The following is a 24,591-nucleotide window of genomic DNA, read 5'->3' as shown; positions in this document are numbered from 1 at the left end:
CTTCCCACAGCTGATCACCCTTTTGTATGTAAATCAGCCACCATAGCTAGAGGAAAGACACTCTGAACACAGATATTGAGAAAGGGAAAGAAACTTGAAAAATCTAACAGAGAGAGCAGTATATCTGGCAGGGTTTGCAAAAGGAAGAATATGCTGTGCTTAGCAGTTGAATATGCAGAGGTATACTGTCTGCAGGCACGGAAATCTCCCCCAGTAATGCTCATGGTTCTGCTCCCTGGAACTTTCTACTGCCTCCAGTCAAGCCATGACAAGTGTCTCTGGGTCCAGAAACAGGCTGTATTTCCCAGGATGAACTCAATGTCGGTCAGGACGAGGACTATATTTTTGTGTGTTGTGCACCGCTTGTGCAGCAGGGTTCTGGTCCATGCTTTTTCTGGAATACCAGAAGTGGTAACTTGGGGCAGGGATGGGCAGCTCAGGTGCATCCAGTCCTGCAACTTCTGAGCCTCTTTTCTGCCCTACAAGTTGCCAATCCTGGAATCACAAGTTTCATAACACAAATAAGAGCATTAGACTTTGTGCACCGAGGAGGAGAGAAAAAAGCTTACGAGCAAGTGTTAGGGGATGGAATTAAAGAAGAAAAACATAGTCCTAGAGTGCAAAAATGCAGGCAAGCAGTATTAGCTGAATGCATTGTCCCAGTCAAGTCCGTAAGTCTACTCAGAGGAGTACCATCACATACACAAATGTTTTTAAACTCAGTCCACAATTAAACACAATGAGATGTGGCAGACTGTAAAATATTTTCCAGAGGAAATCAGTGGGTACTAAAATGCTTAGCTGTTTTTCTTTTGAGAAATCAAGTGTGCCTCAAAGATAACAGGCCATGAAGATTAAGGTGCTACCTCACCAAAGGAGAAAAGTGGAAGGAGCTACCAGGACTGCCACAGCCAAATACACTGAGATGTTTAAAGGCTGGAGATTTTATCAGCCCCTGCTCAAGGAGGACTGTACATTTCAGCTGTGGAAGGTGAAGAGAGGCAAAAAGGAAAGGAAAGGGAGGAACATGAGGTAGAAGGATTTCATTAATTAAAAGAGATTAATTAGCACCATAAAAGCAGGCTCCATGGATTGCAGCAACTGTCAGCAAAGAGCAGTGCCAGCTGCAGCAGAGCCGGCCAGCCGCTCCCTTCCCTAGTCGCTGGCCACCTCCGCACCTTGAGCCATTCAGGCAGCAAAGCAGGCTCACCTGAGATCACCACCGGCTTTCTGAAAGGGAGTGAGTTGAAGGATGGATCTCGTCCAGACAGTGGAACGAGCTGGTGCCAGTTTTTACACTCTCCATGTCACCTTGAGCAAATCACTGATCTTGCTGTGCTTCAGTTCCTGAAATAGGGAGCTGTTTCTTCTGAACTGCCAGTTTGAATTGTAAGACCTTTGGGGCAGAGAGTAGAGCACACTTTCTATTGTAAGGGACCAGTAAGTGTTAAAAAAAGTGCTGCAGTAAATACCTAGTTAGCTATTTACTAACCAGAGCCCAGCAGTAGATGCATACAGTTAAATTTAGARAAAATGTTCACATGGAGGTTTTTTTGACAAAAAAATGTGCCTTTGATGTCACTAAAGTATTTCATAGTTTCATTATGTCAGAGACATTTTTAAACTCCAAAAATTTGGAAACAAATGTTCCCAAATTTTTTTTTTTGGGGGGGGGATAAATGTTCACATTTTTATTCAAAACTTTTCCACTTCAACATTTCTTTCATTATTCTATTTGTAAAAGATTAAAGTACAGAAAGGCTCTAAAATTATACCATCTTGATTTTGCCAAAGTGAAACACTGATCTCAAATGACTTTGTTTTGTCAAACTTCTCAAAAATTACTCTTGTTCTGGATCACAGCACACTTTCTGATGTACTAAAGTTCCTAAGAAACCTTCAAATTCTTCTTCCCATCCAGTTACATTTATATTCCAGCACATTCCACTGCAGCGTCACCAGTAACATATACTACTCATGTCTGAAGCATCTTTATATATTTGCTATTCAGCACTTATTAACCCTGTAAAATTCAGAAACCTTCAATAAAGTGTGTTAAAGTTCAATTCAATTATGTATATGCATAGTACTGAGCACAGGAAGGTCTGATCTCCCCTAATGGTCCCATTTGTTCCTTAAAACAGTGGCAGGTGCTTCAGTATGTTTCCGAATACAGAGAACAGAAAGCTGGTGGGAGATAGCTCCGGACAGGCTTCCGTTCTCAGCTTTGTGACTCTTAAAGACACAAAGGGGTCCCTGCAGAAACTTCTTAGCTTCTCAATGACCCAGTTTCTCCAAATACAAACTGAAGATAATACCTCAGCCCAGCTTCACAATACATTGTTAAGGCAATATATCGTGCCCTAAATATACGTGCCCAAAACAAATATGCTTGCATTTGTGAGTGGGGAGGGGCTTGGGAGGGAAGCACAAGGCAACTAAAACAGAGTTTGGTATCTCCTAGCATAGAAAAAAGCTCAGTTCCCCTTCAAAAAACTGAATGCCCCAGGCAGCCTTGAGAATCTTCAAAGACAGAAAACTCAAACCCAGCAACGAGTTGTTTCTTTTTACTGTGCTCTTACAACTGCCACAGCAAGTCACACACATCATCTGGACTCACACACAGGGGAGACAAAAAGTGAAATCGTTCCACTGCTGTTCACCCTGCTGTTTTGACTGTAACTTGTGAGGGACTCATCCTTGGGTAGACAGTAGACATCACAGGGTAGACAGTTAGGAAACCTAGGTGTAGATGTACTGTGTGACATTGGGCGATCCACTTTTCTTTCCCATTTCTCAGTTTCCCCAAAGACAAGAAGGAGATGGAGGGAAGTAATTATACTGACCTACCTCCTGGGATCATTGGAGGAGACTCAGTTCAAATTCACCCCAAGCACATGAAGTCTGCCATGAGGATGTGTCTTAAAGGTCTTCAGATCCAGGCCCCCTTACTATCCATTACTGTTCCTTTAAGGCACTGGAGCCGGCAGCCCTGGAAGGCTCTGCCTGGCTGCTATGCGCACAGCAGCCATCTCAGCACAGAGTCAGACCCTGGGCTGCTCCAGTCTATTTTATCACAATTTACTCGGTAACAGGTTACAAATGTGGCATCTGATGAAAATAATGAGCCTTGATGTCACTTAGTGCACGAGGCTCCCTGCGTGTGTGCAGGGAATAGCAAACAAGAGCCAGCCTGGCCTCCTCGCAGGTACTAGCACAGTCGGTCCCACGGCAGCATCTTCCCACCACGTTCTGCCTCAGCGGGGCTCAGCGAACCCTGAAGACCCTCAGCAGTGCAGCCCAGCCACCCACCAGCCCCGTTCAGGCACTGTCGAAGATGAACCGCAGCACCAGCTTCAACCCCAAGGCAACTCACAGCCGGGCCACTCTCCACAGGGACAGGGACAGGCCCACACTCCTCAGAAAGGCACCCCGCAGCCCACAGCCCTTCTCAGGGAACCCAGTTACACCCCCAGGTCCCCCGTCCCACTTCCAGAGCCACAGGTCCAGCCAAGGGCAGGAACCAGCTCACTGTGAGGGCAGGTATATGACACAGAGCATAGAAAGAAGGGTCAAAGAAAACAGGGAAGCCATGGAGAAGGGCATGAAAGAGAAGTTAAAGCAGGTATAGGAATGGAAACTGAAAAAAGGAAAAGGGAAGAGGATGTGGAACAAGGTCAGGACACACAGCTCTTTATTCACATTTCACAGAGTTTTGCTTTTTTCATCTTTTTTTTAGCTAGGATTTACCAGGGACTTCCAATGTTTCAGTTTAAAGCCAAACAAAAACATGCCTTTAGAGAGAGAAACAGAACAACAAACCGTTCTCTTGGACTCAGTGTTTTTGGATACTCTGGCTAGGAACAGCCAGACTGGATATTGTGTCTGTAATGGGTCTGATTTAAATACTTGAAAAACCCCTCAAGGTGTTACCTGCCTAAAGGAGAGGAGCCTTTTAGCCTCTAACAGTTATTATTATTACTATTTAATTTTTTTTCAATATATAGATACAAAATATCCAGCTACATGTAGACTCCTGGTCTCTTGGGAATGATTTCAAACTAAGATAAGAGACATTATGAAAAAAAATCACTCTTTCTGCACAACAATAGCAGCTAAAGGGTTGCTCAAGATGCAGGAGGCGCTACATTTCCAGTGCTGGGCTAAGGGGCAGAAGATGAGGGTTCCAGTCCTCATTCTGCTTCTCTTTGGGGGCTCAGTGTCCAGAGCTCGATTCCCCACGCGTGAGAGGATACAGTCTTCCCAGAGTATTTGGATTATAAATCCTTTGGGATATAATTTGCCTCTTCCTATTTTTTACAAAACCTATCATGACAAGGGCTCTGATCTCATGAGAGGCCTTTCATTGCTGCTATAATATAAAGACTAACCCCATTCCTCTCATTAAAATCTCAGCCTCTTCCCCAGAGCTTCAACACTGCTCACAGTCAGGTCACTGCATATAGCCGATGTGCAAGGGAAATGGCAGCAGGACAAGAGAGGGTGGATGAGGACGTACTGAGTACTTCTGTTGTGGGGCTGGTCACAGTGACACCTAGCTTTTTTTCCTTGAGCTGACAGGATAAGGCATAAAAAGAAATGCAAATCACTGACTTTGGTGTGCATTATAATGCACCGAGCCTAATGCAGAAGTGTCTGAATAGGGAGAAAATATAAGGCAGAAAAGTGCTGTTTAATCTAGAAGAGAAAGACTTAACAAGAATCAGTGGCTGGAAGTTAAAACGCAGACAAATTCGAATGAAAAATTCAGCCCACAGTTTTAACTGACAGTGATTAACTATTGGAACAAAGTAGCAATAGAAAAAGTGGGTTCTTACTACCTTGATATCTTCAGATCAAGACTAGATGCCTTTTTGGAAGAAAGGTTATCGAAACAAAAGTAGCAGAACTCAGTACAGGAGTAAGAGAAAACTCTGAGGCCCCTGACAATGTTGGCCTCATTCGAGAGGCCAGAGTTGGTGATTTCAGGATTCCTTCCAGGAGTAAATCTATTCTTTGTGTTATCTGCTCATTTAATGTGGTTAGGTCTCTCACCATTTCTTTTTCATCTTCCCTCATCTGCATCAGCATACCTAACTCTGACACCTAGAAGTTCCTCTCACTCTTTGTTCATTCCTTTTTTCAGGTCATTAGCAAATATATTAACCAATACTGGCATCACTACAAATTGCCTGTTTTGCCTGAATACTCCTTTCAACAACATAAGAGTTTTCCACACTCCTTGCCAGTGTGGTTCCATATGGATCTTATATTTGGAGAGAAAGGTTTTTCTACTACCATTTCAATGTACTGGAGTCTCTGGGATAAGGCAGCCAAGGCATTTTCTCTAAATCTCTGTCCACAGACATTTGAGAGTTTCCCATCTGTAAGGAAGTCTGAGCATCCCCATTTTACAGATGTAAAAGTATGCCACAAGAGACCAATGTCCAGATGCACAAAGCCTTTAAATTCCTAATTCTCACTGATCTCAGTACTGATATACCCCTATGGATACAAGCTCAAATGACTTTGCAGGGAGAAAACTCCACTTAAAAATCCTACTTCTTAGCCAAACTGCTTTGGAAGCATGAAAATAGGCCCCCGACCCTAGAGAGCCTTCATGCTCACCCAAGTAGATTATTTTATAGCCTAGAGACAGACACATTATGGCAGGCACATGGAGTGGTTACCTTCCCTCCTCTCTTCTAAACACCTGCATAGCCAAGGCCAGCCCAACTCAGGGCACCCAGAGAGCAGTCTCTGCTGTCTCTGCATACTACAACCCCTAACCCCCAGGGCCTGCTGACTGCGACAGATAGGAAAGCTCTCTGCAGCAGAGTGTCTGCTGGAATGTTTTTTAATTATCTCTGGAAAGTATGGACTGTGTATCATCATTAACTGGACTAAACACTGACGGTCAGTGAGTCAGGTACCAGTAAACGGTGCAATTAACAGCCAGAGGAGAGAAGTGTATTCAATCTGAAAGCTTTCTTTCTCAATCCATCTCCACTCATCACCCAAAGTGCTGAGCAGCGGACTTTTACTTTCAATTACATTAATCAGGTTAATTCCAAGTTAAAGTCAACATTTTAATCAAGAGGCAGCAAACTCAGGCAGGGAAGCAGAAGGCCAAGAGGAAGAAAGGAGGGAAAAGAAGGGCATGAGGAAGAAGAAGAAAAAGAAGGAGGGAAGGAAAGGAGGACAGATAGAAGATAAGGGAAGAGAAAGCAGGATACTATGGTGATGGGCACTACTCAAAGAATTAACTGTGATAAAAATAGGGCTCAAGGTTTTAACCTCTAAGTTAATGGCGGTTAGCATTTATCACCTTTGTAACTTTGAGATACTGGGCTGCTGCAGGGGGAAATCCAGAACGTAACCACAGCAGCCTCAGGAGTGCTGTATTTTATGGCAAGGACTGTCCATCAGAACATCTGCTCTAAAATGTCTATAACAGCCTGAATTACAGACCCATCCCACCAGGACTTCTATTTCCCCAGGCTCGACTCTCCCACAAAGATGCCACCCATACCTGCAGCTGAATCAATTGCATTAACACTATTTGGGAGATCCAGTAGTGCACAGACCAGATACTGATGAGTGAAGAAATATGGCATTAAGTGCTTTAAAGAAGCCTGCTCATCACCCATTGCATGTCACTGCTAGAGGTTTTTAAACTATCTGAAGGGAGAAAGATGCCCAGCTTCCACTGGATTTCAGAAGGACTTGGGATCCTAATTTCATTGAGCTCATTTACAGATTAAGTGATCCAGATCTGCAAAGGAAACCACTGAAAGGGTGCTGGAAGGTTCATTTCTGCTGAAGGTCCTCGATCTGTTGTTAGTGAAAACAATACGTGTGGGTTAAGACCCTGAAACAGTGACTTACGCTTGGATCTGGCCCACCACACCCTTTCTTTCACAGTTACATTTGCTTATAATTTACAGAGGAAGTTCAAGGTGCACCTCCTCTTCTGTAGGGCCCTCCTGAATCCTGACAGAGGACATGTTCCTCTCTGAACATGACTTCTGGTGACAGTCTCCTGGGCAGTGAAACTACTAGTCCTGAGACTGAATCGCAGGAGGCAGTCTCAGTGGAGAACCCCAGAGTGTGACACGTGCTCTCCCTGAGAGAACCGCCAGTTCACGGTGCTATGCCAGGTTCTTCTCCCAGGGGTTTGACCAAGAAATCAGAGGGAAATTTAAGAGATGGGGAAATGGAAGCTGTAGAAGAGAAGGAATATGATACAACAGATAGACTATCAGGAACTCCTATTCATGTCTTGACTCTGCTACTGACTTCTCCCATGACCTTGGGTGAACCATTTCTCCCTAACCATGATTTAGCCATGCAATGGGGACAACAGTGCTGCATTATCTTCCCAAAGCACTTAGACAAAAGAGCTGCAATTTAGCATTTTTTTTAAAAGAGGAGATTGCAGGTATGTAGCTGTCATTTTTAATTAAATCCCGCCCATGTCCTTTGAGCAATCTGGATAGTAGCTTTAACATTTCTAAAAAATATAGAATATTTATATATTAGGAATGTAAAACAACTCAGCAATGCAAAAGGATTGAGTAGCATACAAGGGAAAGATAGATGTAAAGGGAGAAAGAGTCCATGATGGGAAGATATCTGTATGTGTTACCTACTAAAATTCAAGCTTAGGGGTCTTTCAAGTATCAGCAGGCATTGCAGTTCCATTTCTATGCTTGTGAGGTTTGATAACATAATGAGAGCCACACGCCCCAACTGAGCAGAATGGTACCTGCCTTTGGAAGAGAGCGAGAGACAATGAAACATTGCCATGCATTCCCAAAAGTCATCAGGAGCAGAGCTCCAGGACTTTCTCCCCAGCAGGAGCCCAGTCCCAGCACTTCTGAATTTAAATTTTAAAAAGTTTCTTGCTGTTTCGCTTGAACAAGGAAACAAATGATGCAAAAATAGAAAGATTGGAGGAAATAAAATAAGAGCAAGCAGTTAATTAGTGGGTCTGATCAGGAATGCCCCGCCGTGCTCATTCTACCTCCAGCGCTCCCTCTCCCCCGCCGTGCTCTGCTCTCCACTCAGACCTGCACTGCAGCATTAGAGGCGTGCTCCTGCACCTCCTTCTCCCCTCATCTCTGCTCACCAGTTCAGATCTGCTTTGCGGCACGGTGGGAGCTGAAATATTCCTCTGTGCCATCTTAGCCAACACTCCTGAACGGGAATGGGTCTCCCTACAAGCATCTTAGTCTTCTCCCTCTGTTTGTTAACCCCTCCTCAACAAAACAGCCAGGAAGTACAACAGGTCCCAGGAGTGGCAGGAAAATATCCCTTGCACTAAGCAGCCAGAGTAAGAAGGAAGGTAAAGATATGACAACTTAGCAAATTAGTTTGGGATAATCCAGAGAGAATATGAACTGGTAAGGAAACCTTTCAAAGAAAGAACTTTGTGTCAGGTTGGTGGAAAGAGCAAATTTCCTTTGTCTGCAGTCAACATCCTGAGTCTGAGAATCACTGTTAAAGCTAACCAGGGCCAGAAAAAGCAGAATTCTGGCACAGATGGAGCTGGAACTCTGAGCACTCAGTTTTGTTCCTGGTTGTGCTATTGAACTGCTTGTAGCCATGGCCTAGACACTCTGCCACACTTACTATTGGTCTAACTTCTCTACACAGATCTTGCTTACACTACAGACCTCTCAGGCAACTACTCCAATAGCTAGGATTTAGTCTTTGATCAATAGATGGCTGGCAAAACCACGCCTGAAGAGACAGTAATAATGGCAAACACAGAGTTATAGCCATAGCTTGTTTCATTTGGATACAGTAGGATAGTATGCAGCTCAGTTTTGCGACCACAGTAGAAGTGCTTCACTGGTATATTATACTGGTATTTCTACATTATTAAAATCTCTGCATGTACATATGGCTTTCCCATATGCCTGTAGAGAGTCCAGTTCTTGACTGCCAGTTTTAGGGTTATTAAGAATAGGCTACCTTCCTAAAGCGTAAACATAACCTGAGTGCTGAGGAGACCTCACATCCACCTCTATATTGCATGGCAATACCATTACACCCTAGTACCTGTGGAGAAAACTGAAGCATAGAATGGGAAAGAGCAATTTTCCTAACAAGACTCAATTCTCCTGTCTTTCCACTAAGCAGTTTTATCCTTCAGCATCCTGAAAATGGAGTTAGGCTACTTTGTTCACTAGCCTAATTCACTGCCAGCTATGCTGATTTTCACATCCCACACTACGGACCTCCTAGGGCTCAAACCTTCATTCTTAGCCCGATACATACACCTCATGACTTACACACCAGCCTATGCTACTGTGCACTTTAAAACTGGATCCACATTGCTGCGATGCCTGCTGATTTCTCTCATCCTGAGACTCTGAGAAGTGACGTGGAGTGAAAAGCAGAGTTAGTGGTCCTGAACCCACTGGCAAAGCTCCCGTTTCCACATGGTCCAAGGAAAAACTAAATCATAGCTCTCAGGGATGGAAAATGTCCAGCAGGTCACATTCTCCTGAACACACTGCACCTTGCCAGTGGGCTTCAGAGCCCCCCAAACCCTGCATTCCTCAGTAGTGTGGAAAGTTCAGGAGAAGAGAAAGGAGAGTTTGCTTTTCCACTTCACTTTCCCTGGAGGAAGCCTCTTGCCAATGGACAGGCTATTCCTCTTCCTCCAGCAGCACAAGGCCTAAGCCGGGTGGAGTCAATCATAATCGCATTTGCATAATACATTTTACCTTTCTCTCCTCCGCTGTAGTTTTCTGAACTTGCCAAGTTGCAAGCTGACCCTATGAGCCAAGGCGTGATTAACTGAGAAATTCACAGCAGCGCCACTTTAATCAAAGGGGACAGAGGTTACAACAGCTCAATATTAGTGATAACCAGCCTTTGATCCACAGAGCTAGGCCAGGCCTGGCAGGCAAGCGGTGAGGAAATGCACCGTCAGGGCTTTTGTGGGGAAATAATACCTTATTAACCCCTTCATCTAACTTGCTGTGGACGAGCAGAGAGAATCACCAGAAGAAAGTCCCTCCCAGAGTCTTAATTACAGCCCACAAAGCTGCTCCTTTTTTAAGTCTATACATAAAGGTGTTAGATTCTAGCAAAAAGCCAACTCCATCTCATAAAATTTATACACTGACTTTTAAATGAGGTGACAGCTTCTAAACATGCCTGGCTTCTACTCTTGAATGACCACTGGTTTCAAGTTCAGAGATGGTCTAGCACAGAGGCAGCATACGTTAGTGGTTTTATCACTTCTTTGTATGCTAGTAGATGTAGACTGTGTTCTTGAGTCTGCTACTCACTGCTTCACAGCCCTGGCTGAGTCACTTAATCTTTCTCTAACTTCTTTTCCCCTTCCATGCTTTCTGTCCTCCCTCTTTTGCCGGAGGAAAAGCTGTTTCTTATTATGCTTTCATAGTGATATCTAAAATAATATAGCTAACCTCATCTAGCCTTAGTATGGCCTTCTACAAATAACTAAAGATCATTCTCATAGTCAGATTGTGTCAAAGATATTATGAAATGTAAAAATGTGAAACTTGAAATAGATACAGTCCAAGAATCCCAGGGCACAGTTAGCCCCCAGTTAAGATATCTGTGCAGGAACTGAAAATTCCCATTTCTCAGAAAACTTTCAGTTTTGAAATTTGTTTAACAAAGGACTGGACATAATCCACAGAAAAAGAAATTTGTGGCGGAATGAATTTCCGGATATAAATGAATTTGGGTCAATCAAAATGCTTTATTCCAACAAAATTAGAAGATTTATTTTAACCCTTCTAAATAGTATAGAATAAAATACCTTTTGGAACAACAGATATTTTGAAATGAAAAAACCTTTCATTCTCAAAGTAGTGAAATGGAAGGTGTTGAGCTTATTCAAGAGGCTTCTGTCAAAAATATTTCCAAAACAAAATTTCAGTAAAACTGACATTCTAGCAATCAGTTTCTGTTTTCAATTAAACAATCTTTTCTGGTGGCAGAACATTCTATTAAAAACAAACAGCTAATTCTGCCAATTAGCTCTGTTGAAGGGACGTTAGACTAAAATGAAATGCCATCTTTCCGAATGCTTTTTATTCAGCCACCCTCACCATATTCACTCAAACAAAGACTTGTCCTGAAGACCCAGGACGAAGTCTTACCCTTGTTGGACAGATAAGAAGGAAGCAGAGCTCCCCGAACTATGTCAGACAACGGTCTTGGTAAAGTGAGGGAACAGCCTTCCTTAAAAGGGGGACTAGCAATGGTGAAAGTAGCTTGTGTGCTCCCAAAGCAATGTGACAGTGGAATCCAACTGCCTTCTGCCTTGGAAAAACAGGCTTTCCAATACAGTCACATCATAATTTGGGGTCATGATTTTCAAAAATTACTTGGATGAGTCCATTTTTGATGGACTATTTCAAGATATCTTCAACAGTCCTGATTTTTTTGAAAAGTGAGGAGCACCCAGCTCCTGGCTGAGAACCAGACATCTTTCACAGATGGCTGTTGTGGCTAAAGATAGCTGCAGGTAGCTGTTGTTTAAGGGACTAAAAATCACCACGACCTTTGCAAAGCCAGTGCCTTAGCTGGAGGAAGCCAATTCTGACCTTATGGATCCTGGTTCTGTGGGTCTCAGCTTTCTTTCCCTCCACTTACTCCTCATCACTTCATCATGAACCATCCCTCAGCTATCCCTGTCACTTCTTCTCATTCATGTTGTCCTCTTCATCACATTGTTTGTCTCTCATTCTCCTCCTCATTAAATATCTCCACGAAAAGAAAAAGGAGCCATAGCAAATCCCATTCTGATGGAAGGGATTTTAGCAAGGGCACACTATACAGTAAAAGTCTGCACTGCAGTTTCTAACCTCTCCCCTGCACCTAGACAAAATGAACACATTATCAGTTACTAACAACATTAGCCAAGCCTCACCCGCAACCAGTGCAGGATGCAGTCCACTGGTAGAGAATATAACAAATACCACACCAACACTGCTCAGCACATGGACCTCTTCCTGCCTATGCATGAGACTTTTGGATCTACTTCCCTCCCCCTTTCTTCTCTAGCCCCCTGCATATCCATCCATTAATTGATCCTTGATCATCTCACAAATATATTTCCCTCTTTCCCCAGGGCAGGTCCACCCCCTTTTCCTGTTCTCTGCCATTAAGATGGGTCTCACGTCACCATGCACAGCAGCACACACACATAGCTCCAAACACCTCAGGGCAGGCACATCATTTCAAATTGTGAGCAAATGCTGTTGGTTTTCATTAATCTGCAGACACTATATTTGCCAATTTCTCCAACTTTTCTTTCTCACTCTCTCTTTCTGCTCCAAGGCAGGTGAGTGCATCAATTTTCTTCTCATCTGTGGCAGTTAAATTAAATGGAATCGGCCTGATTGCTGAAAATCAAAGAGAAGGCTGATAAAGCAATTAAATCCCTCTAATTCCTCCTCTTGAAAAGGTGCAGCTTGGCTCAGAAGCTAATTAACTTCATAATGAAAATCCTTCTTCACCCTTTTAGGCTTTCTTTCCTTCTTGTTTTTGGTAGAGGTGGTAGGTTGCCTATAGAAGAAGGGGAATGATATAGTGATGAACATGGCTTCCTTGGACGCAGCAGACAACTAGGTATATGGACCTGTGAGAATTAGCAGCAAGCACTGTACTCCGTCACAGTGCGCCAAGGAGCATCCAGAGAGGAATTCTGCTGTTTCACCAGCCCTGGTTTTGAGTACCTGTAACACCAACAGATCATACTGATACTCTGTGTTGCTCTTAGCAGGGAACCTCACAAAAGCTACCCCTCCAGAGATGCTCATGGGACCATACTTCGTGTCAGTCGGAGCCATCTGTACCAGTCTTCTGATCTCAGCGCAGAAATACTGCCCACAGACACTGTGGCTATGTCTGTAGTGCTCCCAAAGAGCGACCTCTGGACTGTATGCAAGTCTGATGTGCTCCTGTTCCCACTTCCCTCCTGCCTACGCACTTGCCTTACAGACAGCCTGCTTCTCCCGGTGCTACCTTCCTGCTGCGTCTGACTGGGCCTGGGGGTGCCACGCAGCCCGAGGGGTGCGCTCTGGCCACCTCCCAGCCTGCACGCACGGTGGGCACACAGGGTCAGCCTCGTTCTAAGGGAGGCCTGAGAGCAGCGTCCAAGTGTACAGCATCTCAGCTTGCTCTAGCTGACAAGCACATGCGTCAAGCTGAGCAGCATTATTTGCTTTTGCCATTATTCTCCCTGTGAGTGTGACTGCAACAAAACCAAAGCTACATCACCTCAGGTTACCTGAGAACATACTTGGGGCCTCTCTCTGAGAGCAGCTTTCTTAAACACCAGGGTGATAAATGGTAAGGCACCCATCTTCCTTCGGCATATCTGCAACATGCCAGAGCCTCTCCAAGGGCTCCACGTGAGCAAGTTGTCTCATAGCGTGCATGGTGTTTGCCCTGCAGTTTTACAAAAGCTAACAATGGATAGGAGCTCTCAGGATAACCTTGCCACTGGCTTTCAGTTTTACTATTTGTCTAGCTCATGAAGACTATCCATGCCAAATCTATCTGTGACAGCTTCAGCTACAGCAGTCTCAATTTTTAGCTCTGGAAGTTGTTAAATTTCAGATGTCATGAACAAAACAGTAACTTCACATTAGCCTCTTCATCTTAACTGCTAAAATCATAAAAACAGGTAAGAGGGGATCTTTAGAGGATCATACAGTCCATCCCCATAACCAACTTCTACGTAGCCCTCAATATTTTGATGTTTATTCCTTATTTCAATATTTAGATGTTTATTCCTTGCCACTTCCCTTCTGTTGGGAGTCACGAGGTCCTCTTTGACCTAAGTACACATTTGTCAATTCTCTTATTCATTCAAGTGTCAGCCCACACTAGACTATTAATCATTTTTTGCTTTACTCTGAACATGCTCTGTTTTGTCCAAGTCTTCTTGGTACCAAAGTACCCTACACTATCCTACGTGCAGTCACAATACAGCGAGCAAGTGGAATCATCCTCTCCTGCTCCAGGACAATATACTTCAGGCACGAATGTCTCTTACGAGTGATGCATTTCAAGTGGGGTCTCCCAGGACCCGTACGTGGAGACACTGTTGCGTCAGTACTCTGTGGTGGGTGATTCTGCAGATGCAGCCCAGCTCTTCACTGGGCCTTATTCTCTTTAGTTTGTCAGCTTAGGAGTCAATAGCCCCAATGAGAGCTAAGTGGACAAACCTACCTTCTCCAGTATCGTTCCACTGCAAGTAGATATAAAATATTACAAATGTGTAAGGGAAGGACAACTGGGCCCTTGGCTTTCTCAGTTCAGGATACATGTCAGTACACCTTGGCATCTAATTTCTCACCAGCTAAATCTCTATCAATATTACTACTTTCCAGACTCATTCCTCCTATTGAAAATCTGTACTTCAGGTTAAATTCACTTCCTCTTTGCAATACCATCAGCTTCAGTTTCCCAGATTAAATAACTCTTCACTACTTCTTGCCAGTCTCTTACCAAGTAAACACGTAATTAATGTATGCTGTATGCCCCGATTCATTGAAATTTGGCCCTTGAGTATAAAGGGACAGGATGTATATCCCATTAATATTAACAGCAATGCCATCTCACCCCTGGGAAAAGATAATTTTGCAGTTGCTTTTCTCTTTCTGTAGAGGGAAATAGATATAAAATTTGTTCAGTACTGAAGAGGGAATTTTGCTTCCTAAAAATAATTAACTGACCTGTCACCCATCCCTGATGAAACTTGCCACGGGGTTTTTAATTACCACAAATGATCTGATCGATGCTGCTGTACTGTATGCAAAGAACAGTATCCTTGAAATACTGCAGAGTGCCAAGCAAAGCCCTTGAGACCATCTTTTGTGTACGCTGAAAAGTGTCTTGTTTTGGCATCATAATTGGGAGGAGCTGCTTGATGGGACAGAAATGCTTTGGTGCACAGACTTTAGAACACTACTGTTCTTACCTAGTCTGATGTTTGCCAGGACTGACTAACATCATAAAAATAAATATTTTGAGCACCCCCTGTTGACTCCCCAGCACTTTCCCCCACAGCATTAGATGTAGAGTTTCTAGACCGATTCCAAGTCAAATCCCAGTGGAACTCCTGTCCCATCCTACTTGGTTTGCCAGCTCTAACCAGATCACATCCCAAGGTGGTGTGGCCTCAAGCTGTTGGCATCCCTGTGCTATCCTCTCTTTGACAAATGGTTTATTTTTGCTGCAGCAGTAAATCTGACTGCCGTTGTTTACTCCTGTGTCTATGCACTATGTACACAGCTCTGCAAACCCCAAGCCCGTAGCTAACAAATGGCTGTGCACTCCATTAGCACTTGCTCTCTGTTGTGGAGATCCCTGCTCATGGGCATTAGAGGATACGCAGGGGGAGCCTCTGACACTAAGCCAAATAAATGGGGGTGGAGGCTTGGTTCACACAACCCAATTCATCAGGCAGAGCAGCAGCAGCTGCCTATCATCCAGTCAGAAGAACAGACTCCTTCAGTCAGATCCTACCCAGTACTCTACTGGCAGTCTCTATTTCACTTATTCCCAGACACTCTATTAACTTAAGGGAAATCCATGACACCCTTAAGGATGAACTGTATGTTCAGTTATTGGCAATATTAATTTTGTGATTTCCAGTACCACTTTAATCCAAGGATCTCAAAATGTTAGCAATGTCAGCCCCAAGGCATCTCTGAAAGACAACCCAATACCATATACCCTTTGTACAAATGAGAGAATAGAGACATAAATGTGCAACCATTTACTCAAGATCACACCAGTCACAAAGTGAGGATTCAGGAGTCCTGATTCTAACTCCTTGCTCTAATAAGATGATGAAATAGTTACACATTTAGTCCAATGCAAGTTAAACAGTGTATGGAAGACACAGAAGAACCTTAAATAGGTATTCCATAGAAAGGCTGCTGAAAAGGGAGAATAATAGATCCATCTAGAGGCACATGGTACGCAGCTCTGTCTGACACATAATTACTCATGCTCAACGTAGTTGATACTGCACCCTTTTCCCTAGAAAAGCTACCACTGACTTTGACAGTGGAGGATCAGATCCTCTGTTTGTCCTCTGAAATAAGCATACAGTGTGCTTTGGAGAGAGCTACATGTCACCAGGTGTATTTTGAATGCTTATTTTCCCTCTCCTTGTATTTTTTTCCTCCCTTACTAACAAGTCACTCTTTAGCTTCAACTAAAACTCCAGGGCTCCTTCCTGGGCCGCTCCGCTCTAAGCGGCGTAACAGAAATGGACCCAGCCAACCATCTGCTTTGAACTGTAGAAATGTATCATACAAAAGAGAAAGGGCACAATGTATTGAGACCTTTGTATACCCTTCAATACTGGTGAGCAAGAGACACATGAAAGCATGCTTACTGGAACATACATGCACAACTGAGATACATAAATATACACAGTCATAGGATGCATAAAGATATGCACACACAGAAGCATACTTAAAATCCGACACACCAGACAACACAGAAACAAGACACACACACAGCTGAAGACGGATACACAAACAGGAACACACAAGCTCAAACCACATGCGTATATACAGATGCTCACAGGACAGGAGACACACACAGAAATGAAAGCATCTGCATTCATACACACATACATACATACATTTCCAGACACAGCCCCGCATACAGACTGACCAAGTTACAAAGTAGCACAGCAACAAATTCACACCCACTTCCACTATCTAGGAATAAAGACCACCTTTGATCCTTTCTTTCTCTATTGTAGGGAGCAGTATACGGGATGCAGGACCAAGGAAGATGAGTGACATCATTCGGCCTGGGCAACCTTAAGCAGGGCATGGGGCACTGGGGGCATCATAGCGTAGGTTAAGGATTAGAAAATGTGCCTGGGATGACTGAGCAGGAGAAGGTTTGTATTTCAATAACCCAGGGGCTGTAACACTCTCTGAAGTGAACAGCTTAAAGCCTTGTTAAAAGCAATGGTGCAGCATTCTAACCGGAGGGGCCGTGTTGTCATACAAATGAGATGAGTTTATTTTCTGAGCCGTACCATTTGTTCTGACAGGCAGGGCGGCTGTAAAAGCTGGCGAGGGCACAGCAGGGGGCCCGGCTCTGCGCACAGCGAGAGACCAGGGAGAGGAGAGGCAGAGCTGCACCAGAGTTTGGACCCAGCCCAAGTCCCTGCCTCTACCTTCTGTAAGCAACAGCCTCGCAGAGAAAGAGACTGAGAGACGAACCAGCCGGCTGTAATATTGTGGAGCAAATGCATTCTAATGAGAGGTGCCTGGCAACCCCCAGGGCACTCAGCGTGCCCCCATCTCCTCCTGCCCTTGCCACCTCCCGCCTGGCTGCTTGATGCTGCCCAGATCTCTTTTCTAGCAGCCAAAGATACTGCACAGGGGACTCGGACACACACAACAGGGAGCTCACCCAAGTCAAGTGCTCTCCTGGCTTGCTCTATGCCAAGTTGCTGTTAAATGCTTACCAAGGTGCCACCTGTGTCTCCCTGCTAGAATGAGCCAGGGAAGCCTCCTGGATGCTGCCCATGTCATCTGGGTTGCTGATGACCCTGTAGTGTGTTTGCTGCACCTAGTGCCTGTCTGTCTCTGAGGCTCTCGGAAACCCCTTCCACCCCAGGACAAGAAAATATTTTACAATGAGAGTAAAAATAACTTTATCCCCACTTTTCCAGTGGGAAAACAAACTGCAGAGAGCAAGCTGACTAGTTTGATACCTGACAGGGAGCCAGCAAGGCCAGATCTTTCTTGGTAGAGCTGCTAGAGAACATGCCCTTGCTCTGTGAATATGTCAGCTCAGCAGCAATGGGGCCAATGCAGGATACATCACAGACAGGACCAGCAGAAACCCGGAAAATGTAGGCACCAGTGTTCCAGAGTGGTGACTATAGCCCAGTAATCAACAGCAGGCATGTGGCATCTCAGCTTCCCTTGCAGGGTGCCATTTGTATTTGGGAGACTACTGACATTAATCGCGTGATAGATACCAGGGCCTTCGTATCACTTCCTCCTCTGACCAGCGTGTCAAGTTTCTAGAGCAAAGCCTTTCCTTGCGATAGCAAAAGGATTCCATTTTCTTTTAACTGCTGGGATACCACGAAAACCGAACCCCTGCCGTTGCCTCCATGCCACCAATGACAGACACATGGAAAGGCAGAAAAGCCAGCCACTGTGGAGTTTTATGGAGTTTTATGGTCAGCAAAGCAACAGTTTCTGGCTTTGGAACAGAGAGTATAGTCCCTCCTAAATTTGGGGAGCAACAGGGACCCACAGTCTCACTAGGTCATCCATATCTTAGTCTGTCTGCCACGGTTGTCAATAAAAGTGTTAGTTTTGCAGTGGTTACCCGTCAAAAACTAAATTCAGCTTCTAGCTCTTTGTCTCCTGCATTTCATCAATTAGGCAGCAGAGATTGAGGACTTTTGTTCACTAACGAATTAGCTTGCAGTGAAAAGAAACAAAAGATTCCCTATCCAATCACCAGTTCAAGGAGTCACCCACCGCGAGAAATGGAGAGCTGGATGTCTGCAGGTAAATTCTTTTTTCTCTTTCAATATATAATATTTTCTCTGAATCAATATATAGTATTTTCTCTGAATCCTTCTAACTGGGTGGGGAACCTTAGCAGGTTTTCAGGAATTTCTACTTTAAGTCCTGGCTGCAAGAAAGGGTCCAAATCTTTTCTAGGTGCCATGTAATGAGAGCAAAAAGACTGCACTAAGAACAAACTTGACGCTGTGAGGAGAGCCTGCCTGACGGAAGTGGCATAGTAAGGGTACCAGCCTGGAGAATAATCAGGAGATGCAAGCATCTCATCCAAACAAGTCCAGATCTCTGTGGTCAAACTACAAGTATCCACAAAACCAAAGACACTCAGGCATGCAGATCCCTTTTGGATCCCAGTGGGATTCTCACATCTAACTTGCTAAGTCTGCTTTGAAAATCCCATTAAATGGCTAGAAATAGACTTTATAGTTTTCACCCTTCTAACTAACCCCTTGCCTATTAGTGTTAGATATCTAGAATGTGAATTAGAGTAAGGAAAATGAGTGTAAAATTGGCTTCTTGCTCCTATTTGTATCTATTTCCCATGCACCTCCTACACTTCATAGCAGACTTCCCAGTCTTGCTACTAATGAGGAGTTAATATGGCCCTGGAGCTATGTTCTTTGTGCAGTGATAGCAGCATAATCCTGATCGGATGTTTGAATTGGGCGTACTTGATGAGGGAAATAAGTGAACTGACCATTGTGGTTGCACTCAGCAGAGTTCAAAGGACGAAAAGTCTTAGGATAATCTCCCCCTTATCAGCCCTGGCTGCTCCACCTCCTCTCCATGCTGTGTGCTGACCCTACCTACTTGTTCCAAGGTTTGTTGTGGTGGGGAGAAAGGGAGAACAAGACAGGCCAGCCAAAGGGGGTCTCAATCCTGAGGTGTCTGCATGTGACAGTCCCATTTGGCCCATACCTTAGAAAATGAATCCAAGACCTTTAGAGTTAAAAGCACCCAATTCAGCACTGATACTCTATAGATAGGTGCAGTAGGGGACATGTAGCGAGCACTCAACAGCTGGATACACATGCAGACAGACCCACATTTCCCACCCAGCAGAGGCTGAAGGTCCCAAGTGCTTCAGGCCCCAAATCTCTGGCTGAGCTGGGAGCTAGCAACTAATATTTTACATATCTCTCCCACTGAGATGTAGCTCTTAGGAGCAGATTGCTTAGCAGCACTGTTAGCATTGAACACCTGCAACCTCAAGCAGCAGAGCAGTTTATTTCCAGGAGCGCCCCCTGCCAATCCCCACATGCTCTTGGGGTCTATTTTCAAAGAGAGATAAATGGTGCTTTTAATTAGCACCTTCCATTTTGATTTGAGCCTCAGGGTTTTTGGAGCTGGTCTCAAGGGGGAGACCTAGAATCCCAGGAAAAATCAATCTTAATTCAAACCAGTAATAAAAAGCAGAACCCTTGCCTTCAGAGGGACTGCAAGGAATCTCTTCAGTGTAAACTCCTCTTGCATAACCTTCGGCCTCTTAATGCAATGAGGAAGAGACTCTTAGGAGTACTTTCATTCTTGTTTCATTCTGCTTTTCTCCATTTCCCCTCAGAACGGGTATAAACAGAGGACAGCGAACAGAAGCTCAGAATGATTACATCCGTGCGGTGAAAACTTTGGAAGAGGATCTGAAAAAATGAAAGACTAATCTAGAGGCCTCTAATACACAGCAGCTGAGCTACATATGATTCTGTTTCTCAAGATGATGGAAACACTTTATTCCTTCCCTTTTAGTGATGGACTGTCCATCATTCAGGGAAAGCCATCAGATAGCTAAGGATAATGTAACTTCAGCACCGTAAACTTGGCTTTGTAAAAAAAATAACATAAAAAGATTTTGTAAAGCTTATCAGAAAAAAATCTAAATACTTTTCCACTTCTGTTTTAGAACCAAACTCTGGAAGACCTCAGCACATTGGCAAGTAAACTACTTTATAGAAATATCTCTCTGTTCCTTGCCTGCCTCTCCCACCAGTGCAGACTCCAGGCTCCTTTCACTATATTCCTCTATAATCATCTCATTGAGCAACACTGCCATTTCCATTTTATATATGAACTGAGGCTCAGAGAGATTCATCCCACCAGGTTTTTGCCATGTAAAAATTAGCCATACAGAGTGAATAAATGCATCCAGATGGCAACTCACAACATTTATTTTAGGTAAGTTTCTTAGAATGAGATGAATAACTTTCAGACACCTAAAGCAAGGTGAAACAAACCCTGCCTTAAGTGGTTTTCTCAAAATCATGTAGGAAGTCTGTGCTCAAATAGAGAATTGATTCTCCTTACCTGAAGATAGCATCCTCACTTTACATAACCTATCCTCGACCCCCCACAGCACAGTGGGAGATGCCATGCAGTTTCTAGTCTCAGTATTCTGATTCCCTCTTTCTGGATGTCATTCAACAGACAGAGCTGCCAAACACTTCCAGTAGTGCCTTCCAGAGCTAGACTACTGAGCCTGAAGACTTGAGCCCAGCACACACCTCTGTCATCTTTACCACAGTGCCTTTCAGGTGCAGTGAGAAGTCATTGCCAAACAAAGTCTCCTTCATTCTTGATGCCAAGGGAGGTGAATAAGTGAATCGTGTCATTTCAGAGTGACTACAACTTCCGCTTAGCCATCTCAAATGATTTTTAATCTATGAACAGCGTAAGACGAAAGCCATCAGAAGAGACTGATAGGGCTCCTAGAAGCCCCACAGTCAAGATTTGCATGTTAAACTGAATGCCTCTGTTAGGTCAAAGCTGCAGTGAACATCATTAAAAATAAGTTACAAACCTCAAAAGGAACATTTATTCTCAGATGCAGAACTGGCATCAACAAAGCAGAAAGCCAAGCCATAGGACCAGAGATGCAACTAACCCTAAGGAACACAAAAAGCTCCAGAAGGACAGGGGATTCATAGCTCCACAGGGAAGGAGTGCATCAGACAACAGGCAAGGCTGCAGCCTGCCTGCTTGCAGACAATAAATAGAGGACAGGGCTGGTATCATTACCCATGCTGAAAATGCAAAACGTCTGTCTGAGACTCCTCCTGCACAGAGGAGTTATGAGAACAGACCTTCTGATCTTGTTCATCAAGCCTCTGAAAAAACAGGATACCACTAAGTCCTCATTCTGGAACCTTTTCTAAGCGCCTGCCAGGAATTGTCACAAGCTCCCAGACTGCTGGCTCCAGAACCCACTTAGGATGCCAGAATCCTGCCTGCACAGACTGCCACATGCTTGCAGAAACCTGCTTCCCTAATTTAATGCAAGCTTGTCGAGTTTTGTTTCTGGAACCCATCCTGAGCAGCGGCCAGGAACTGCAGCAGGGCCAGGCTCTGCAACAGCATTGCGCCACGCCATGTTCTAGCATGGCCACACACCCGCAGCATCCTGGTTCTCGAGCCCAGTGTGAATGCAGTCAGCGTGCAGTCTGTGTGGAGACGGAGAAACACAACAAATTCTTATGCTCACTGAATCCTATTCCACAGCCCTTCATGAGCTCACACTGATTTCAGGCACCAGGGAGGCAGAGATAAATGCTAGGGGAATCCCAGTTCTAGATACTGTATCAGTACTGCCACAGGCTCATGAAGTTCTGTAACAGTAAATCCCTCCAGWTCTGGCAAGGACATTCACACTCAGCAAAATCCTTGTTTTAGAAATCATCTCCAGACATTTCCAAGAATTGTCAGGAGGCTGCAATGCACAGCAGCAGCCCAATTTTTTTCAGTGTCATTATTATTATTATTATTATTATTATTAAAATGAAGCTCTACAGTCCAGAGCTCCAATGACTCTTCCTTCAGTGGAGAGTCCCAGCTGAGATCCAGAGGGGAGATCCATACACATATATCTGCATCTGCCTTTTTAAATCCTATCAGCTTTCAAGGATAGGGTCTAATCAACTCCTGCTAGGCCCAGCTGCTTAGAGAAGAGAGCAGCAGACAGCAGTGGCCTGGGATGTACCCGGCTGGCCAGCCCTCAGGAGCCTCTTCAATAGCTTTAGAGGCCAAATGAGGTATAAGTCTATTAAAAAAGAGTTTGTGCACAGATCAGAAATCCTCAGAGGGTGGTGGCCTGTCACTCTGGGGCAGTCATTTTCTGTCTGATATGTGCAGTGGGAACACAGGTATGGGAAAAAAGAGCATCATGAGAAAGGACGAACAAAAGGAATAGAGAGCACAACAGAAACAAAAAGTTTACTGCTTAGTCTCTTTGCAGACATCTCACTCCATCTGTATCTCAGGACTTCAAATACTTTTTCTTCTCCTGCACACCCTACCAGTCCAATGCCAGTCACAATAGGACCTATATCCATCCCATACTCTCTGCCCCAACAAGTAATACTCTGTCCAGGCCCGGGGATCACAGCTGATGGGGACAGCTCCCAAGCTCTTGTCACTGGCTCTTCATGAATCCACAGCTGGGACAGGGCACCTATACAGTATCCACCATTGCTGCTCATGTCTGCTCAGTCCTTAGTCGCTTTCGCCTTCCCCTCTTTAACTTCCACCAGTCCTTTGCCCTGGCACACTAATGAAACAGTATGCAGCAGAAGCCTTTTTAAAAATGCCTGACACAGCTCAAGGTCCAGGGCAGGGCAGGGGGCTTCCTCTCTCCGGACATTTGTACCTTGCCACCCTGTATAATTTCTTTCTGTTGCTCACAAAGCCTGAGCCCCCAAACACAGCAGCCCATGGGAACGGGCCAAGAACAGCTGTAGCTGACACAGTGGTTAAGAGGCTGGAGTGCCAGGGCTTTGGCTGTGCTTGATGATACGGAGGTAGTTATACMTGCTTTTACAGTAATAAGATATTTGGGGGAGACAAAGACTATTACAGATGCAGCTACACTGTGGTACATATCCTGGCCCTGACTACATATAACTCCATAGCTGCAAAGTACATACAGTGTCAGCTTAGCAGGCCAACAGAGGATTCCCGTGGCAAACATGAACCCCCCCAGGAGGTTTAGTGCCACTATCGCAGCTCCTGTGTGGCCACTACTTCCTGGTCAAAGGCACAAGAAGCCCAGCCAGGCAGGGAAAAACAGGCACATGGCATTGCTGAGCACCAACCACCCTCACCTGGCGAAATATGACTCAGGGACACAAATGGAGCTGTCCAGAGAACAATTCCCTGATTGCTTTCAAGGTCTCAAATTTTGTTTTTCTTCTGCACAGGAATGAAAATAAAAGGTTTTGAATGAAGGGTTTCCCTCACCCCAAATGGAAACATGCAGTTGTCATTAAAAGTTATGTTTTCAGTCAGGTATTTTTTCCTCAGTCAGAGCGGTCATGGGGCTCCTAATCTAAATCAGAACCAGGGTGAAAACTGGGCTAAAMCTGGCACTACAGAACATTTCTGCTTCAGCTGATTTCAAGGAAAATATGTTTTATCAAAATTGCCCTACTTAGCTCGAGGCAGAGGCAGCCAGGCCCAAGTTAGAGAAACCCTGAGGCTGCTCCAGCTGATTGATCCGGGATTGAGGTGGTGGGCAACAACCAGAGAGGTTTACAGTTACCTTTGCACTCTCCTCCCAAGTTTTAGCTAACACAGCTTGGATGCAGCCCAGGATCAGGGCCTATTCTCTCTCTGCACATCTCCCTCTTCTCCCCTCCCTTTCTCTTTCTCTCTCAGTAAATCCCAGAGGGCACATTTCTGTGCCAGAATAAGCCTCTTTGTGAGGAGCGAAGGGAATGCACAGAACCACTAATGAGAACAAAACTGGAAAGCGAAACCTCAGGCAGGGAAGAGCCTTCCTCCCTAATCAGAGGCGGCGCGGCTGGCGGCAGCACCCTCGCCAGCTCGCCCGGGGCTGCCGGGCCGGGCCGGGCGCGGGGGAGGAGGGCTCGGGCTCGCTTGCTGGGTGCCCTGACCCCTCCGGCTCCCTTGTTTGCCTGCCTGCTCCAACTTCCCTGCCTTTTTAAGGCAGGCTGCAGAAAAGGCAGCAGAACAGCCTTTATCATGCAAATAACAAGAGTAAATGGGCAAATTCCCCTGT

The 24,591-nt window shown here is 44.8% G+C and overlaps 1 long non-coding RNA gene across 1 annotated transcript in view; it reads right to left on the bottom strand.

The window, feature by feature from the left end:
- Positions 1–1,216: 1,216 nt before the first annotated feature.
- Positions 1,217–24,591, bottom strand: part of LOC112967521 — a 91,299-nt gene continuing 67,924 nt past the window's right edge. Inside the window, exon 3 of the long non-coding RNA XR_003253981.1 lies at positions 1,217–1,396. This is a non-coding gene — a long non-coding RNA (uncharacterized LOC112967521). The remainder of the gene's footprint in view (positions 1,397–24,591) is intronic.

The sequence above is a fragment of the Apteryx rowi genome, unplaced genomic scaffold (genome assembly GCF_003343035.1).
Source record: "Apteryx rowi isolate R43461 unplaced genomic scaffold, aptRow1 scaffold_279, whole genome shotgun sequence".
Lineage (NCBI taxonomy): Eukaryota > Metazoa > Chordata > Aves > Apterygiformes > Apterygidae > Apteryx > Apteryx rowi.
Note: the sequence above shows the minus strand (reverse complement) of the source record. Positions and strands in the feature narration are given on the sequence as shown.